This window comes from Pseudophryne corroboree, unplaced genomic scaffold, assembly GCF_028390025.1.
Source record: "Pseudophryne corroboree isolate aPseCor3 unplaced genomic scaffold, aPseCor3.hap2 scaffold_445, whole genome shotgun sequence".
NCBI classification, from domain to species: Eukaryota; Metazoa; Chordata; class Amphibia; order Anura; family Myobatrachidae; genus Pseudophryne; species Pseudophryne corroboree.
In genome coordinates, this window is record NW_026970067.1 from 188,538 (window position 1) to 206,154 (window position 17,617).

The window sequence follows — 17,617 nt, forward strand, 5'->3', positions numbered from 1 at the left end:
ATCCAAGAGCTGTTTAATCACTCAATTGGATTTTTTTGCCAGCATATTTCTTTTTCTCTGCAACCCACTGCTAAATTGTGCTTCCTAGCTGTTTTTATAAAATCACTGAATCAAATCTAACTCTGATTACATCAGAGAAGTCTAAATACCTAACACCATAACAGGGGGTTTGAAATTTTGACTTGTCTACTTAAAGATCACCAAAATCTGATAACAAAGTCAATTACATCCCTGGGTGGGATTGAACCACCAACCTTTTGGTTAATAGCCATACACACTAACTGATTGCGCCACAGCGACACTTTGCAAAATTACATACTGACAAAGGCTAATAAACAATCATCTAGAACGTTTCCTAGAAAAACTTTAAAAAGTCAATAATCTGGAGTGTTTTTGTAAGATGTTTCTGCCATCAACCAATGAAGAAACACATTGGTACTTTCCCATGATGAGTGAGTGCTTCAGGATCTCTTGCACTTACATGTGCAGCAGAGTACTGCAATGGAAGCATGCTGGGCCCATAACCCAGAGGTAGAAAGATTTATACTATCCTCTGCTATATGCATTTTTTTTGTTAATTAAAGTAATCCAAAACTGGGATTGATATTTTTGCTCTTTTATTTTTACTTAAAGTACAATAACTTTTACCATTTTAATTTGTTTTAATAGTATATTGACAGTATTGTTTTCTTTCAAAAATTCACTTAATTTTCTTTTCTGTGTGCTAATTAGATATCACCTTGTTTTCACATTAAATAGACTTCCACATGAGAAAGCAGCAAGGATGCAGTGGCGTTAATGTTTCCTGGTGGTAGTGGGGTACTGTGTTTGTGCTTTCCTCTGGTCAGCTCTGGTAAAAGTCAGATTTCTTTGTCTCAGATCTTCCTCTAGCCTTGTTCTTCTTTCGAGAGTTCCCTTGTGCTGCCTCAGTTGGATCTCCTTCACTTGACAGGGGGGTACCCGAGCAGCGACCCTCCCCAGCACTAGCCCAACTCCTACTTACCTGCCAGGTGAGATACTATGATCAGGAAGGTGCTTCTCCCAGGGAAAGGCTCACCCATTGCACTCTGGGTGTGCTGCTCCTGCGATTTCCCCAAATGTGGGAAACTTGACTGCATAATTTGTGTTTCCCCTGGTCGGCTCTCGTATAATTCAGATCTCTTTGTCTCAGGTCTCTCTCCAGCCTAGTTTGCTGTCTGTTTCCACTTCTCTTTTCTTAAACCGCTCCCTTCTATTCCCTAGTGCACCTTAATTAAATCTAACTCTGATTACGTCAGAGAAGGCCAGGTACCCTACACCATAAGAGGGGGTTTGAAATTTTGACTTGTCTACTTAAAGATCACCAAAATCTGATCACAAGGTCAATTACATCACTGGGTGGGAACCTTTTGGTTAATAGCCCATGTAAGTGCAAGAGATCCTGAAGCACTCACTCATCATGGGAATGTACCAATGTGTTTCTTACAAAAATTCTCCAGATTATTGACTTTTTAAAGTTTTTCTAGGAAACATTCTAGATGAATGCTTATTAGCCTTTGTCAGTATGTACTTTTGCAAAGTGTCGCTGTGGCGCAATCAGTTAGTGTGTATGGCTATTAACCTAAAGGTTGGTGATTCAATCCCACCCAGGGACGTAATAGACCTTGTTATCAGATTTTGGTGATCTTTAAGTAGACAAGTCAAAATTTCAAACCCCCTCTTATGGTGTAGGGTACCCGGCCTTCTCTGATGTAATCAGAATTAGATTTGATTAAGTGATTTTATAAAAAACAGCTAGGAAGCACAATTTAGCAGTGGGTTGCAGAGAAAAAAAATTATGCTGGCAGAAAAGTCCAATTGAGTGATTAAACAGCTCTTCATTTTCTGATTTTATGTTTATGCTAACAAATTTGCTCTCTGAAAAGTGTCCACAAAGCCAAGTCTCTGATTAACACCTTTGTAGGAATGGTTTTTCACCTATTACTGAATTAAACTTGCTTCATTGGAAAGGCAGCAAGATGCATCCTCATTTCAATGTCTACTGAAATAATACAGGTTGACACCAGGAAACATAAACGTCACTGCATCCTTGCTGCTTCCTCATGGGGAAGTCTGTTTAATGTGAAAACAAGGTGATATCTAATCAGCACACAGGTAAGGAATTAAGAAAATCTTTCTTTATGGGTGAAGATGTTTCTCACAAAATTGTTGCACCAAGGCATCATTGAAATTCAAGCTGGAAAGATGATTTTAATATATCACTTGTACATTTTGTACTGCTCTTCTGGTGACAATGTAGATTGTTTTTGTCAATTACCATTTTAATAATCGGGTAAAGAAAATTAATTGGATTTTTGAAAGAAAACAATACTGTCAATATACTATTAAAACAAATTAAAACAGTAAAAGTTATTGTACTTTAAGTAAAAATAAAAGAGCCAAAATATCAATCCCAGTTTTGGATTACTTTAATTAACAAAAAAAATGCATATAGCAGAGGACAGTTGCAATCTGCCTACCTCTGGGTTATAGGCCCAGCATGCTTCCATTGTAGTCCTTTGCTGCACATGTAAGTGCAAGAGATCCTGAAGCACTCACTCATCATGGGGAAGTACCAATGTGTTTCTTCATTGGTTGATGGAAGGAACATCTTACAAAAACTCTCCAGATTATTGACTTTTTAAAGTTTTTCTAGGAAACGTTCTAGATGAATGCTTATTAACCTTTGTCAGTATGTACTTTTGCAAAGTGTCTCTGAGGCGCAAACAGTTAGCGTGTTCAGTTGTTAACCAAAAGGTTGGTGGTTCAATCCCACCTAGGGACGTAATTGACCTCGTTATCAGATTTTGGTGATCTTTAAGTAGACAAGTAAAAATTTCAAACCACCTCTTATGGTGTAGGGTACCTGGCCTTCTCTGATGTAATCAGAGTTAGATTTGATTAAGTGATTTTATAAAAAAAACAGCCACGAAGCACAATTTAGCAGTGGGTTGCAGAGAAAAAGAAATATGCTGGCAGAAAAATCCAATTGAGTGATTAAACAGCTCTTCATTTTCTGGCTTTATTTTTATGATAACAAATTTGTGCTCTGAAAAGTGTCCACAAAGCCAAGTATCTGATTAACACCTTTGTAGGGATGGTTTTTCACCTATTATTAAATTAAACTTGCTTCATTGGAAAGGCAGCAAGTGATGTCATCCAAGCAGTGGGTCAAAGTTGGCTTCAAACCTCGTCTGCTTATGAAAAGAGAAAAGGGGTATGCAGGGCATGGCGGCCTTTTGCGGTGCTTGGATGACCCCTAGTTCGCATTAAATAATGCAGTCGAGTTTCCCACATTTGGGGAAATCACAGGGGTCAGCATACCCAGAATGCAATGAATGAACCGCACCCTGGGAGAACAGTCTTCATGACCATGGTATCTCCTATGCAAAATAAGTATGATTTGGGATAGGGCTGGGGAGGGCCGCTGCTCAGGCACATCTCTGTCAAGTAAAGGAGATTCAACTGAGGCAGCACAAGGGAACTCTCATCTGGGGACAACAACTGCAGGGAGAACACATATTTTCAGATGAACATGGGAGGGCAGAAGGCTGCCTAATACTGAAGCACCCCCAAACAACAAACCAAATGCAACAACTAGTGCAAGCATTCCTGGGGGAAGGCCTGCAGCAGATGGATTTGCATATGGCGATGTCATCCAAGCAGTGGGTCAAAGTTGGCTTCAACCCTCGTCTGCATATGAAAAGAGAAAAGGGGCGTGCAGGGCATGGCGGCCTTTTGCGGCACTTGGATGACCCCTAGTTTGCATTAAACACCTCCACCCTCCGTCGGTGTGGGGCTCATGTTGGCTATGCCCCAGCCCCTGAAGCATTCAAGCTGATTTCTTGCAGCAGCTGGGCACTGTAACAGCTCCAGAGCTGCTCTGTAAGGCAAGTAAAAGGGTGTGGGCCCTGCAGCACTACCTGTAGTTCGCATTGTGCGAGACCCCTAGTTCGCATTAAACACCCCCACCCTCCTTCGGTGTGGGGCTCATGTTGGCCATGCCCCAGCCCCTGAAGCATTCACGCTGATTTCTTGCAGCAGCTGGGCACTGTAACAGCTCAAGAGCTGCTCTGTAAGGCAAGTAAAAGGGTGTGGGCCCTGCAGCACTACCTGTAGTTTGCATTGTGCATTGGAAGGCACAAAGTAAGCAGACGGGAGGAGAAGTCAGGATAGTGCACAAGGGTATAGACGGGAGGGGCTCAAGAAAAAAGAAGTGGAAACAGACAGCAAACTAGGCTTCCAATGCACAATGCAAACTACAGGTAGTGCTGCAGGGCCCACACCCTTTTACTTGCCTTACAGAGCAGCTCTGGAGCTGTTTAATCACTCAATTGGATTTTTCTGCCAGCATAATTTTTCTCTTACGTCCTAGAGGATGCTGGGGACTCCGTAAGGACCATGGGGGATAGACGGGCTCCGCAGGAGACATGGGCACTTAAAGAAAGACTTTAGATCTGGGTGTGCACTGGCTCCTCCCTCTATGCCCCTCCTCCAGACCTCAGTTTACTACTGTGCCCAGAGGAGACTGGGTGCTTTTCAGGGAGCTCTCCTGAGTTTCCTGACAGAAAGTATATTTGTTAGATTTTTTTATTTTCAGGGAGCCTGCTGGCAACAGACTCCCTGCATCGAGGGGCGGAGGGGAGAGATGCACACCTACTTCTGTGAGTTGATAGGCTCTGCTTCTTAGGCTACTGTACAGCATTAGCTCCAGAGGGATCGGTACGCAGGTCTCACCCTCGCCGTCCGTCCCAGAGCCGCGCCGCCGTCCCCCTCGCAGAGCCGGAAGATAGAAGCCGGGTGAGTATGAGAAGAAAAGAAGACTTCAGAGGCGGCGGAAGACTTCATGATCTTCACTGAGGTAACGCACAGCAGTAAAGCTGTGCTCCATTGCTCCCATACACCTCACACACGGCAGTCAGTGTAAGGGTGAAGGGCTCAGGGGGGACGCCCTGGGCAGCAATATAGACCTCTCTTTGGCAAAATAAATATATATGCAGCTAGGCACTGTATATATATATAAGAGCCCCAGCCATTTTTTTACTATATTTGAGCGGGACAGAAGCCCGTCGCTGAGGGGGTGGGGCTTCTCCCTCAGCACTCACCAGCACCATTTTCTCCACAGCACCGCTGAGGGGAAGCTCCACGGACTCTCCCCTGCTTATACCACGGTAGAAAGAGGGTCTTAAAGAAGAGGGGGGCACATAATTAGGCGCATATATATATGGAAATACAGCGCTACTGGGTAAACATAAAATTATTGTGTTTTTTTCCTGGGTCATATAGCGCTGGGGTGTGTGCTGGCATACTCTCTCTCTCTGTCTCTCCAAAGGGCCTTGTTGGGGAACTGTCCTCAGATAAGAGGATTCCCTGAGTGTATGGTGTGTCGGTACACGTGTGTCGACATGTCTGAGGTAGAAGGCTCTCCTAGAGAGGAGCAGGAGCAAATTAATGTGGTGTCTCCATCGACAACACCGACACCTGACTGAATGGATATGTGAAATGTTTTAAGTGCTAATGTAAACTTATTACACAAGAGATTAGACAAAGCAGAAGCTAGGGAACAGTCAGGGAGTCAACCCATGCCTGTCCCTATGTCGCAGGGACCTTCGGGGTCTCAAAAGCGCCCACTATCCCAAATAGTTGACACAGATACCGACACGGATTCTGACTCCAGTGTCGACTACGATGATGCAAAGTTACAGCCAAAATTGGCTAAATGTATTCGATATATGATTATTGCAATAAAAGATGTTTTGCACATCACAGAGTCCCCTGTCCCTGACACGAGGGTACACATCTATAAGGGAAAGAAACCTGAGATAACCTTTCCCCCCTCACATGAGTTGAACGAATTATGTGAAAAAGCTTGGGAATCTCCAGACAAAAAGCTGCTGATTCCCAAAAGGATTCTTATGGCGTATCCTTTCCCGCCAATGGACAGGATACGGTGGGAATCCTCCCCTAGGGTGGATAAAGCATTGACACGCTTATCCAAAAAGGTAGCGCTGCCATCCCAGGATACGGCTACCATCAGGGACCATGCTGACCGCAAGCAGGAGGTTACCCTAAAGTCCATTTACACACATTCTGGTACCTTACTCAGACCGGCAATTGCGTCGGCCGGGGTTGTAGCGCGGTGGCAGCATGGACAGATACCTTATCAGCAGAGATTGAGACCCTAGATAAGGATGCTATGTTATTGACCATAGGGCATATAAAAGATGCTGTCCTATATATAAGAGATGCTCAAAGTGACATTAGTCTACTGGGTTCTAGAATAAACGCTATGTCAATTTCTGCTAGACGAGTCCTATGGACCCGGCAATGGACAGGTGATGCCGACTCAAAAAGGTATATGGAGGTTTTACCTTACAGGGGTGAGGAATTGTTTGGGGAAGGTCTCTCGGACCTAGTCTCCACAGCTACAGCTGGTAAATCAAATTTTTTGCCTTATATTCCCTCACAGCCTAAGAAAGCACCACATTATCAAATGCAGTCCTTTCGATCACAGAGAAACAAGAAAGTACGAGGTGTGTCCTTTCTTGCCAGAGGTAAGGGCAGAGGGAAGAAGCTGCACAACACAGCTAGTTCCCAGGAACAGAAGTCCTCCCCGGCCTCTACAAAATCCACCGCATGACGCTGGGGCTCCGCTAAAGGAGTCCGCCCAGTTGGGGGCACGTCTTCGAGTTTTCAGCCACATCTGGGTTCATTCGCAGGTGGATCCCTAGGCAATAGAAATTGTTTCTCAGGGTTACAAGCTGAAATTCGAAGAGGTGCCTCCTCGCCGGTTTTTCAAATCGGCCCTACCATCTTCTCCCCAGGAAAGGGAGATAGTGTTAAATGCAATTCACAAATTGTATCTTCAACAGGTGGTGGTCAAGGTTCCCCTGCTTCAACAAGGAAATGGAAATTATTCGACCCTGTTTGTAGTCCCAAAACCGGACGGTTTGGTCAGACCCATATTAAATTTAAAATCCCTGAACCTATACTTGAAAAGGTTCAAGTTCAAGATGGAATCGCTAAGAGCGGTCATCGCCAGCCTAGAAGGGGGGGATTTTATGATATCTCTGGACATAAAGGATGCATACCTTCATGTACTCATTTATCCACCTCATCAGGCGTACCTAAGATTTGCGGTACAGTATTGTCATTACCAATTTCAGACGTTGCCGTTTGGTCTCTCCAGAATTTTCTCCGAGAATTTTCACCAAGGTAATGACGGAAATTATGGTGCTCCTGCGAAAGCAAGGTGTCACAATTATCCCGTACTTGAACGATCTCCTCATAAAAGCGAGATCAAGAGAGCAGTTGCTGAACAGCGTATAACTTTCACTGAAGGTGTTACAGCAACACGGCTGGATTCTCAATATCCCGAAGTCGCAGTTGGTTCCTACGACTCGTCTGACTTTGCTTGGGCATTATTCTGGATACGGACCAGAAAAGGGTTTATCTTCCGATAGAAAAGGCCCAGGAACTCATGACTCTGGTCAGGAACCTATTGAAACCAAAACAGGTGTCAGTGCATCACTGCACTCGAGTCCTGGGAATGATGGTGGCATCATACGAGGCCATTCCCTTCGGCAGGTTCCATGCGAGGATCTTGCAATGGGACCTACTGGACAAGTGGTCCGGGTCACATCTACAGATTCATCAGTTGATCACCCTGTCCCCCAGGGCCAGGGTATCTCTCCTGTGGTGGCTGCAGAGTGCTCACCTTCTAGAGGGCCGCAGGTTCGGCATTCAGGACTGGATCCTGGTGACCACGAACGCGAGCCTCCGAGGTTGGGGAGCAGCCACACAGGGAAGAAATTTCCAAGGTCTTTGGTCAAGTCAGGAGACTTGTCTTCACATCAACATCCTGGAGCTAATGGCCATATACAACGCCCTATGTCAAGCGGAGACCTTACTTCGCGACCAACCAGTTCTGATCCAGTCAGACAACGTCACCGCACTAGTTCATGTAAACCGCCAAGGCGGCACAAGGAGCAGAGTGGCGATGGCGGAAGCCACCAGAATTCTTCGCTGGGCGGAGAATCATGTAAGCTGTCAAAGTCAGAAAAATATCACGATGCACACTGCCATATTTGCACCTCATATGTGTCCCTGCTGCGCATGCGTGCGCTCTCCCGTGCGTGCGCATACTCGCTGTTGCGGGCACCCGCAGGCGCACGGTATGCGCATTTACGGTAGAGATTGTGTGCGTCTAGCGGGCGACTCTTTCGTTACATATTTTCACCATATAATGCATTTTGTAGATTATGGTCCCTTTGATAGAGTCTGAAAGTTTAGTTAATGTAGTATGTTCCTGGACAGAGAGATCCCTCATTGTTTGATACGAAGGGTCAGACAGGAGTAATACAGTGGTGTTTAGTATCCATCGGAAGAGTATTTAATTAGCAATATTCCGGTGTTGGTTTGAAGCGGATCAATCGCTCGTGCGAATAGTTATGGACATAAGAAGTTTATGAACATTTACTGTATTTGCACTTACTTATCCATGCGGCGGGAAACCCAGTTTCCCTCCCACCTGAGCTGTTGGAAATAGTCACAGCCCACCTGTATGAATCAACCTATGACCTTTTGTTATAATGCGAAGACGAATTCCTGTGTCCAATGAACAATGAGATTGTAGGGACCATTGAATTGTATTGTGTGTGGGGCATAAATAGACAGGCCGATCACATCCAGCACTCACTCTTCATCGGTTATCATTGCTGAAAATCGGGAGCTGGATGTCCAGAGGCGCATGCGATCGTTTCCTTTGTGCGTAAGTTTTCTCCGTAATCATATTGTCTTTTCTTGTTATTATGGGCCATATCTTTCTCTCTCTCTCTTCTCTTTCTCTCATTTTCTCTTAAACGTACTTGTATTGTATTTACTGTGTAGTTACCTGGTTAGTTAGTCTATGTTATATTGTAGTGTATGACTTGTATTGTATTAATTCTTTTGCAAGTATAACATTCATAATATATATATTAGGCGTTGGACCCTAAGCACGGTATTTGTGTATTTCTTATAGTGTTAAGTATTCTCAGAGCGTCGGTGACGCTCGAACAGCTTTTGAGTTAATAAGGTTATACAGTGTTGCATTTACACCCTATCTCTACACTAAGGTTTTACAGCAAATTACATTGTTTGTGGTTTAGACATAAAGGTTTAACATTGTGAGCGTCGGCGCCGCTCGTGATCTCCTCGTGGTCTCGAGCGTCCGCTACGCTGATAGCGTAGCATTACGGTAGTCGCTCACCTATAAGTGTGCCCGATACCAACAGCGTATTCTCGTGAGCGTCTGTATCGCTTGAGCAGCCCGCTCCCGATACAGCGTCCGTTACGCTATAGCGAACCATTACGTTAGTCAGCAGCCAATAGCGTGCCTGCCTGTGATCTCTTGGCCGTGAGCGAACGTGACGCTTGAGCGTCTCGACCACGGCTAAGCGATTGTTACGCAACGAGCGTACCCTTACGGTACTCCATACGCAAATAGCGTACAGTGTTCTTAGACCTCACAAAGGGTTTTAAATAAGATAAATATTTAGCTTTATCAATTGGCGGCTCGTCCTGTCCTTCACATATCTCTGCTAGGTAATTTCAGCAGACATTATCCATCAGCAAAGGGCGGGAGATCATATTCTTCGCAGTGCTGACGGGATAAGCGTCTGTTTCGCTTAGTAAAGGGTGCTGAAGGAATCCGGGAACCGGAGGTAAGAACAACACACTAGTGTCTTTTAAAACTGTTTATTTCTATCTTGCGTACGCACACACGCATATCTGCATTTCTTTTTCATTCGTGTATTTTCATATATCACTCTCCTGTTTGCCATTTTATAATTGATAAAACGTGCTAAGAGAGATTTGTCGCTATTTCATAGTTAAAGTGTAAAAGTAATGCGTTAAGGGATAAAGTGTAAAGCACACACGCAGCTCTACCTAAAGGTAAAAGGAGAGATTGGTGTGTTGCACGGTAGACGACTGAGGATCATCTACATTGATAAAACGTGTTAGTTGTGTTACGGTGGACATTGGTTTTGTATACACGTGTCTCTAACAAAAGGCTGAGACTCGCGTACGCAAAGGCCGACGCACGCAGCGTAAATTATGCAACGGAGCGTCTGGGTACGCCCACGTAACTCAAATCACACGATAGTGTTGATTTTTAAATAGCACAATAAGCGATAAATAGCGCAATAAGCGATAAATATCGCAACAGGCGATAAATAGCGCAACAAGCGATAAATAGCGCAACAGGCGATAAATAGCGCAAATCTATTTTAAATCCGAAATTTAAATTAACAGATCCTTCTCCAAATTTACAACACATCTGGTCTAAAGAAAAATTTCTGCGCAGAAATAGAAATAGAAACAAAAGTGTGTATGTGGTGAGTGAGTGTTTGTTTTTACAATTTTGGGGATTGAACCACAGAAATCATCGAGTTCTCGTGAAGTACATACGTGTAAGTGACATACGTGGTGGCTAGGGAGGCATCTCTGGTTAAACATAAAATTTGAGCATTAGAGTGTAGCAGACCAGGAGGTCATACTGTAACAGACCAGGAGGTCAGACCAGGAGGTCGCATAACAGACCAGGAGGTCCAAGTACAGCAGACAAGGAAGTCCGCTATAGAGACAAGGCACAACACCAAGAAGGGTTGGTGCGACACCCATATAGGCCATAAAAAGCTCAGGCTGAAGGAATTCGCAGCTGCTGAATGTCGATTCCACTGGTCGCTCCGTACATAAGATTAGTTGCTTATGTGCTGAACGATTGTACCGCACGTAATTGTGTGCATTAAGTTAGTCTGACCAGTACCATTTGTGTACAAACCCGGTCATAAAACTATTTGTACATTCTGACGTTATTTGTGTAATTTTTTATTTTCTGAAGGGAAGTTCGCTGGTCACTCAGGAATTGTCCAACAACCAATAGTTACTGGAAAGAGTAAGTGTTCTTCGGATATCTCTCGCATGTTCCAGTAAATAGAGGTTCATAGGGGCCCTGGGTCGAGTACGCCAGCGCTATATCAGTGTGTGGGCGTATTGGTCGGCGTGGGCGAGTGAGTGAGGTGCTCGGTAAACTTCACCGTCAACCTATCTTTTAATATTTTGGTTTTTTGTAAGGGTTCGCTGAAGACCCTGAGATAAAGGTCAGAGGTAGAGCAAGCAACACCTGCAAATTATGGGGGCCAGTTGTTCAGGAAGGGGGCGATCAACCTCGGTTCGGGTTGATTCAGTAAACCGACCAGTCGGGTCGGCAAGGTATGTAATGTGTGAAAAATATGGTTTACATACAGAAATTTTATGTGATGAATGGGAGAGAATGACAGTACATGACGGGGAGAAATTCCCAAGAGTAGGTAGCTTCAGCCCAGAAGTGTTAATGAATTTAAGGAGGAGGATATGTCTCATTAAATCAACAAAGAGACAAATCCAACATTATGATTATTTGCAGCTATGGCAACAGGAGGGTGAAATACAGAGAGGATTGGCTCTGGCGGCGGGATCTGGCCCTATCAGGAAACTGATAGCCACGGCCCCGCCGCCACCATACATATCAGGAGAGAAATTGGTTGCGGAGAATGACGCATCAGGGGGTAACAAACAGGCACTTAGCAACTGTATAAATGTTAAGGATAATGTTAATAAGTTAACCAATGCAAGCATTAACCCGTGCAAGTTGTACCCTGTTTTGAACTTTCCCCAGGAGTGTGATCAAGAGGACGAATCGGCAACAATATCGGCGCTCTCTCTAGCAGCCACTATATCAGAAACGACAGTAGGCACGGCCCAACCCATAAGATTAGTAACAAAGCCCCCTAGCGGAGGGACAGGTGAGGTCGTATCAACGGGTAAGTACGGCACCTTACACTATGCTGAAACCATTTCACCACAGGCTGTAGAATCTACACAGAATGATGTTAGTAGACTTGATCCTGTTAGGGTAATAGCTGTTCCAAATGGGAAAACTGACACATCAGGAGTCACTCCTATCAGGAACATTGCCATGTATATCCCATTTTCCAGAATGGAATTAAGGACCATAGTGTCTGAATTCCCTGACCCCAGAAAAGACTTAGTTGCTAGCCAAAAATACATCAGAGACCTAGGAAACACTTTAGAGCCCAATAACAAAGACTGGCAGATATTGCTGAGGGCATGTTTACCCTCCAATGTCGACTCAGCTCAATTTTTAGCTGACTGTGGATTGGATCTGGATGTACCTCTTACAGATGTGTACAACAAAGATAACGTAAAAAGAATAAATTTACAGTTAAAGGAGTATTTCCCAGCTGTAGCCAAATGGAATAGAATTTTTTCCATTAAACAAAAAGAGACAGAAACAGCTGCTGATTATTTTCACCGGGCATTATTAGAAATGGCAAAGTACACTGGCATAGAGGACATTAGGACCAATGCAAACCATCAAGAAGTAGCAGTATCTGTGCTAATGGATGGTTTAAAAGAAGCATTAAAGACAAGGGTACAGACCACGCAACCATGTTGGCGAGGTCTGTCAGTGGCTACTTTGAGAGAGGCTGCTATTGATCACGACCGGAATATCACCAGACACAGGGAGTCGCAAGGTGATAAGTTAATGTCAGTAAGTATACAGGCCCTGACCACAAAACAGCCTGTGTTTATATCACCAAACCCTGTGGGTAAGTCAAATGTGGTAACATGTTATTTTTGTCATAAACAGGGACACATAGCACGAGACTGTAGAGCGAAAAATTCGCAAAGATCTTACCAACCCCCTAGACAACGACACGACACACGACATTGGGAGCAAGGTCCGCAGAGACGGAGTTATGAGCCACATGCAGGAGAAACAAAAAGATACCCCCCGAACAGAGACTGGCAAACTCCTGGCAGTTCCCATTTAACCCCTTCACAAGTAGTTGCTGCCAGCGGGATTCAGGGAGGTCACCATACCCAATAGGGGTGTAGCCATACCTGTAATCTGCAGCCAGTAAAATTGATTGCAAGCCTTGGGAGTGAACCTGAAATTGCAATCAATGTAGCTGGTAAATCATTAAACTTTCTTGTAGACACAGGGGCGGCCAAATCAGTGATAAATTCGACAGTGGGCATGAGAACCACTGGTAAGACAATTCCAGCCATAGGGGTAACGGGAGTAGTCCAGCACTACCCTGTTAGCAAACCAGCCGAGATTACAGTAGGGCCTTTACATACCAAGCATTCCTTTTTGCTGGCTGCATCGGCACCGACTAATCTCCTGGGAAGAGACTTATTGTGTAAAATGGGGTGCGTCATTTATTGTACTCCTGAAGGTGTATTCTTGGACATACCTGAGAATCACGCTCAGGAAGTGCGAGACATGTTAGACTCCCCATCAAAATTAATGTCACATACCATTATGACAAATAGGACTCCATCCAAAGTAGAAGAAATGACATCCCAGATACCAGAGTCACTTTGGACTAAAGATGGACAGGACACTGGATTAATGGCAAACGTAGCTCCAGTAGTTGTACAAGTAAAAGATGGTAGGATAGCTCCAAAAATCCCACAGTACCCTCTGAAGCCAGAGGTGGAGTTAGGAGTGTATCCCGTAATAGAGCGCTTGCTACAACAGGGTATTCTGGTAAGAACGTCCAGCACTGCCAATAGTCCCATCTTCCCTGTGAAAAAGAGTGGGGGGAGGGGTTACCGGCTAGTGCAGGATCTAAGGGGGATCAACAAAATAGTTGAGAGTCAGTTCCCCGTAGTGCCAAATCCAGCTGTCATCCTTATGCAAATCCCTCCCACTGCGAAATTTTTCACTGTTATTGACCTCTGCTCCGCTTTCTTTTCGGTACCTCTGCACCCTGACAGCCAATATTTGTTTGCATTCACATACAGAGGAGTCCAATACACATGGACTCGATTACCACAAGGTTTCATAGACAGTCCAAGTATATTTTCCCAGGCTTTGCATGATTGTTTACAGTCTTTCCAACCAGAGAGTGGATCAGTATTAATACAGTACGTGGATGATCTACTACTGTGTTCTGATTCATTGGAAGCATCCCTGAAGGATACGAAACAGCTCCTGTTTCATCTTTCAGACACAGGACACAAGGTTTCCAAAGACAAGTTGCAATTATGCCAAACTAAGGTAAAATATTTGGGACACTGTCTAACACAAGGACTGAGACACCTGACCACTGATAGAATTCAAGCAATTAGAGACATGACTCTGCCAAAAACCCAGCAACAGATCAGAACATTTTTAGGAATGTGTGGGTATTGCCGTAACTGGATCCCAGGGTTTTCCATTCTAGCGTTACCTCTGCAGGAGATGGTCTCCTCAAACAAACCTGATCGGATTTCGCATACAGACGAGTCTGAGATGGCATTTGAGAGACTTAAACAGTGCCTAACGCAGGCACCAGCATTAGGTATGCCAGACTATGGGAAACCCTTTGAGCTGTACGGAACAGAAAGTGCTGGTTGCGCGGCAGGCGTCTTAACCCAAAAGCACGGTGATGCCAGCAGGCCAGTAGCATACTACAGCGCTCAGCTAGACACGGTAGCGCGATCCCTCCCCACATGCTTGCGAAGCGTCGCTGCGATAGCATTGCTAGTAACGAAAAGCGAAGATGTAGTGCTAGGTCACAACCTCACAATTCATACACCACATGCAGTGTCAGCCTTGCTAAATTCTGCCCAAACCAGGCACGTCTCATCAGCGCGGTTTACAAGATGGGAATTGGCACTAATGGCCCCCGTAAACATCACCATAAGGAGATGCAGTGCATTAAATCCTGCAACATATCTCCCAGGTGTGCCTGGACAGGCACAAAGGGTGGAGGATGAGAGTGGTGGGGAAGGAGAATTTAACACACAGGAGGACACACATGATTGTATGGAATATTTGACCCAAAATTTTACCGCAAGGCCTGACATCAGTGACAACCCGCTGGAAAATGTAGATCTAACTTTCTACACGGACGGTAGTTGTCACAGACAGTCAGACTCGGGAGACTTGTGTACTGGATACGCAGTCGTAGATGACCAAGGCACCATAGAAGCGGAACCGCTAGGCCCACCTCACTCAGCCCAGGTTGCTGAACTGGTCGCCCTAACCAGAGCATGTGAATTGGCTAAGGGCAAATCAGCCAATATCTACACCGACTCTAGATACGCATTCGGGGTAGTCCATGATTTCGGAGCCCTATGGCGCCTCAGAAATTTCATGACGGCAGCTGGTACACCGGTAGCGCATGCAGCTCACATCAAAAGGCTTCTAACAGCGATACAGGAACCCGACAGAGTGGCTGTTATCAAGTGTAAAGCACACACATATAGCCAGGACCCAGTATCACTTGGTAACAGCCGAGCAGACGAAGCAGCTAAGTTAGCAGCTGGTACCCCCAGACAGACAGACACCACACAACTGATGGTATTTAATACCATCAACACACAGAAGTTGTGTGAAATGCAAAATTTGTGTTCCACACAGGAAAAGGCAGTCTGGAAGGCGAAGGGATATGGCCAGGAGTCCTCAGGACTCTGGACGGATGGACAAGGTAAACCGGTGGCCCCCAGAGCATATCTTCCATGTTTAGCTGAGGCAGCTCACGGGCTGACTCATCTGGGCAAGGAAGGAATGTGCAAGTTGGTAAGAGCATATTGGTGCGCCCCAGGATTTTCATCTCATGCAAGTAAGAGAGCAATGTCATGCCTTACCTGTTTGAGAAAGAATATCGGAAAGGCAATACCAACAGAACCATCTCATATCCCACCTGCAGGCGGTCCTTTCCAGGCAATACAGATTGACTTCATTCAATTACCCCCTTGTCGAAATTTGAAATATGTACTTGTTTGTATAGATGTGTTCTCAAATTGGGTTGAAGCATTCCCGGCGGCCACAAATACCGCTATGTTTACTGCTAAGAAAATTGTGCAGGAATTTGTATGTAGATATGGTATCCCTAGAATTATCGAAAGTGATAGGGGTACCCATTTTACAGGTGATGTCTTTCAAGGAATGTGTAAGTTGATGGGAATTGATAGCAAGCTGCACACTCCATACCGTCCACAGGCGAGTGCGAAGGTGGAAAGAGTGAATAGCACTATTAAAAATAATTTGAGCAAAGTTATGGCAGAAACAGGATTGACATGGCCAGAAGCTTTACCCATTGTACTGTACAGCATCAGAACCACTCCCAGGTCCCCTCTTAATCTGTCCCCTTTTGAAATCTTGTTTGGTCGACAACCGCATGTTATGATTAACCCTCAGGATGATTTGAAGTGTAACAATGAAGTGACTGTAAAGTACCTGGTTAATATGAGTAAACAGCTAAGGAATCAAAATAATAATTTGAAGTTGGTGATTCCTGATTTACCAGATAGTAATTGTCATGACATTGAACCTGGGGAGTATGTAATGATACGAAATTTTCTACGCTCAGGTTGCCTTATTGACAGATGGGAAGGACCATACCAAGTCTTATTGACTAGCACTACAGCATTGAAAGTTGCCGAGAGAGAGACTTGGGTTCATTCGTCCCATTGTAAGAAGGTTGCTGATCCAGAGAGGTCCCGTGATAAGGAACAGACGGTAGAGGACGTTGTATCACTGGAGTGTCTGTTCCAGGAGGACTGAGGCGGCACCTGAGCATTGAAAATCACAAGATCAAAAGCAGTTGTCGATTCCCTGTTCCCTTTTATTGTTTTTCTCCAACTTCCCATCCCCTCTCCCTCAAATTATTTTCCCCCCCTTCTCATTCTTCTTCGTTTCCTCCTATAAGATGGACTTGCCCCAAGAGACTGTGATCCGGATTTTCCTGTTGACCATGATGTTGACCAGAGCAGTCTGTTCCGGCGAGAGTACCATGGAGGTCGAGAGAGGTTCTGGAATGGGTTCTGATGACAGAGATGGAGGCGTAGTTTTCCGAGAACAACATAATCAACAAGCAAAGGCGAGTATCAGAAAACGATCCGATAGCATTGACAATAGAAGGAATTGTGAAGGATTGTTAGCTGAAGAAAACTGTATCTGTAGGCTCTGTGACAACGTAGTCGAGGATGGGTGCATTAAGAAATGCCAATCCAGTTTTAATATCCACATGGACCGGCATCCCTTGAGTGACTATCACTCCTTAGTGGGTAGCGTGTTAAATCAAACAGATTGTTGGGTATGCTCTCAAGTACCTCAAGGTCATAGCAAATCAGGACTAGTACCATTTCCTTTAACGATAGGGGAGGTACTTGAGCTAAGTGGTGGGAGACCGGTGGACAGGAGGTTTAATATCTCCAGTCCTCCTAGTTTGAAGCTCCACCAATATCATGTGGATAGATCCCTCATATGTTTTAACATTTCCAATCCCCGAAAGCCGGGAAATTGGGAAGTGTCATGGAGTAACCAAACCATGACCTTTTCATATAGAGCAGATAGAATGCCGACAGATACAGAGCTTATACGCCACATAGCCAGTAGAGGAAAATCTTTCCGGTATAGGTATACCCTAGGAAGTAGGATTACGAGAGTTGGAGAGGTATCACCAGGATACTGTGCACATATCGTACAAGCTGATACGTGTACTAGACAGATGGGAGAATTAGGGTTAGGAGATTTCACATGGAAAATGTGTAA

General features: G+C 44.8%; 1 non-coding gene and 1 pseudogene across 1 annotated transcript; one reads left to right on the plus strand and one right to left on the minus strand.

Annotated features, from left to right (window-relative positions):
* Positions 1 to 995: 995 nt before the first annotated feature.
* Positions 996 to 1,158, plus strand: LOC135026529 (U1 spliceosomal RNA). Its single transcript, XR_010223146.1, has one exon. It is a non-coding gene; the product is annotated as a U1 spliceosomal RNA (small nuclear RNA).
* Positions 1,159 to 3,239: 2,081 nt separating this feature from the next.
* LOC135026599 (U1 spliceosomal RNA) lies at positions 3,240 to 3,418 on the minus strand (annotated as a pseudogene).
* Positions 3,419 to 17,617: the final 14,199 nt, after the last annotated feature.